Raw genomic sequence first — 3238 nt, forward strand, 5'->3', positions numbered from 1 at the left:
GTTTGGAACCGGACCCAGTCGAGCCAGGTGTCGTAACGGTGAGTGATGAGAAGCCCGTACCCCCAGATCCAGCTGCTCGACTGGACATGCAACTGTGAGTTTGCATTATCTATGCGACTACCATGCCGCCATGTCATTGCGTATCGCAAGTATACGGGTGTGAAGGAAAACGTCATTCCCTGGAATCGCATAGACGAGAGGTAAGTAATGAGACGGTAATGCGCATCTTTCATTGAACTGACCAGCGTGACCATGTTTCATCCATGATTGATCCATGATTGTCGCAGATGGACGAGCACTTCAGCCGATCTCCCCCGAACTCGGCAGGTTGCATATCGCGTCAGCGGCGAAGAGAAAAAATCAAGTAAACGAGCTCTCCGTACACCTGGCCAGCGCTACAAGGAGGCACTACGGGCCACTCAGCGTATTGCATCCGAGTTGGCGGATATTGATGATGACGCTGAGTTCGACGAAATGCTCCAGTTCCTGCTTGGCCAGTGGAGCAACGTCCGACAGAGGAAGCGCGACAATAACAACTTGTCCTCACAAGACAACGAGGACAAGAGCTCTTCGCCCCGCAAATACAAAGACAATTTGCCCGATGGAGTTGTGTGCGAGGAGGTCGGTCCGAAAGCAATCAGTAGATATCCAGCCGCGGCAAACGTCACCTCGACCGCACTGGTGCCCTTCACTATTAGAATCAACCAGAAAGCACCCAAAACAGGCCGTCCCAAGAAAGACGAGAAGCAAGCTGTTGTAAAAGAACGAGTTGACGAGAAGTGGTACCAGGCAGGACAAGCAGGCCGGCGCCTCGCTGGCGAAGTGACGCTGTTGGACCTCGCAGCCGCGCTTGATCGAGATAAACCTGGACTTGAAGAAACTCGAAGGCGACTCTTTGGTGTGCTCGTCCGCTACCAGTCGTTCGCCGCAAAAAAGCCGACGTTCTCCAGGATCAAAAAACCTGTTTTGATCCAGGATCCGTTTTACATCCTGCCGGACAATCTCATGGAGTCGTGTTTCAAATTGCTGCCATTGCATAACTGTAAAAATACTGCAGTTGATTTGCGGACACCGCCTCCGGCAAATTCAAAGCAAGACGCCGTCGAAGTAATCCAGATCGCGCAGATCGGTGCGTTCAACCGCATGCAAATTGAGACATTCCGCCGCATCTCTCAGCTTAAGGCTCACGTGGAGCAAGAGCTGAGATTGTGCAGATGGCTTCTGAACGACGCTCTCTCGGCGATGCCTGCAGCGTATCACGACACGGTGCGTTATGCCGCAGAGTACGTGTGCAAACGTTACCCAGACGATTGGCTCCCGGGTCTGCCGAAACGGTCGGAAAACCGGTGCATGTCAGTTTACACGGCCGTCCCGCCATTTTGGATGACCGATGCTGCTATTCGTGCCTTGTGTTCTCGACTGGAAATGGACTTTTCGACGTGCCGCTTTGCCGGAGACCAGAAGGCCACCGAAACCAAGCGGCGCACACGAGCGCAGCCCAGCCAAGCTGTCAGCCCTGAGGTCGCGACTAGACTCCGTGAGCTGTGTAGTATGGACGAGGTGGACACGATTCTAATCTCGGTTAATTACGAGAACGAGCATTGGTGCGGAATCGTGGTGAAGCGGAGTGCCAAGCGGATCCTGTTTTACGACCCGCTCAACACTAAGGCGTACATACGCGCGTGCGAAGAGATTGTGTCGAGCATCTGCATTCAAGTCGAGGCTCTAAGAGACTTTGATAAGTATCACATGCAGAGCCCAATCCAATTTGATCTACACAGCTGCGGCGCGTTTGTGTGCTGGTTTTTATGCGGAACGCCACGCCAGGACTCCCGACTGATATGAGCACCCATGGCCTCGTTGCGCGCCGGTTTGAGTTGATGTACTATATTCTCACCGGGCGATTGCTTCCGCTGCAACCACAAGTAGCTGCACCTGTCCTAGACCAAGATGACGACGACAAATCTCTGCCGATAACACAGACCGCTACGGTTTAGAGCAGAGATGTGGGATGTTTGACGTGGCGGACGTTTTCAGGTACGAGGTAGCGCAAGTGGAGCGTGTTGCGTGCACCATAAAGCGGTCAGCTGGTGCGTGTGTGCGAAGCACCTGCTCCTTGAGGTAATTAATTGCTAATACACGTCATCGCTTTAACTTGACTCATTATCTCTTTCTGCCATCTTTCTGCATCGACGTGAGTATGCGTGTTGCTCATCAGTACCTTGTCGAAATCTTTTCAAGCAGTCATGGACTATCCACGTCAAATTATAGACGATCATAGACTTTTGTACATGTGCTGCGTTTCGGGCTCTATAAAAATATGAGCTCGAGGACGCCGAAGATACAAAGATACTTTCAAATCTTGCGTAAATAAAGTATCCGATTTGATGGGTTTTCTGAATCCTGGCCAAAACATGGGATGAATCCTGTATCAATATTTAGGGTTCCATGATTTTGAACATGGGCAGTATCACCGTCCTTTGAAGAATCAACCCGTGCAGCCCCCGTTATGACCATCTGTAACAGAGTCGCGTCCGTTATCGAATGGCCTTCCCTGTTGAGATACCGCTGCTTCAGCTTCGAGTACAGAAACGTGCGAACATCCAAACTCGGATAACACCACACCAACCGAGAACATGTCGGCTGTGTCATCGTATCTTTCTCCCAGCATTACTTCAGGAGCCATCCACAGCGAAGTACTGACACCTGCAGTCATCGTTCCAGCAAGGCGTTCACGAGAGATGCCAAAGTCGGAGAGTTTGGCCTCCATCGATTGATTCAGCAGAATGTTGCGGGACTTGAGATCTCGGTAGATCACAGGAGCAGCCAACGAGTGCAAGTAGGCGAGAGCATGGCAAACTTACCGAGCGACTGTACCTTTTTGCTGGTCAAATCCAGCTGGTTGCTTTGCTAATAAGAACTTATTGAGGAGAGGGCGTAGGTCTCCGTTGTCCATAAGCGCCAGAACGACGCACAGATCCGCAAAAAACTCCCAGGCCCAATAAAGGCAACAATAATATGTGGGTGGTCTATGGAGGCGGTCATTTTGGCGGAGGTTTGTAATGTGCTCGAGATTTGTACGCTTGGAGCGAATCAACGTCTTGATGACCACAGATCTGCGCTGGAAGACACTTGAGTAGACTTCGCCGCAAGCGCCTCGCAGAATTCGGTTCGCAACAATAACGTCGTGATTCCAGATTCCATAAGCAGAGTCGAGATGATTTTCGCGATCAAATTT

The sequence above is a fragment of the Phytophthora infestans genome, genomic scaffold (genome assembly GCF_000142945.1).
Source record: "Phytophthora infestans T30-4 supercont1.1 genomic scaffold, whole genome shotgun sequence".
Classification (NCBI taxonomy): Eukaryota; Oomycota; class Peronosporomycetes; order Peronosporales; family Peronosporaceae; genus Phytophthora; species Phytophthora infestans.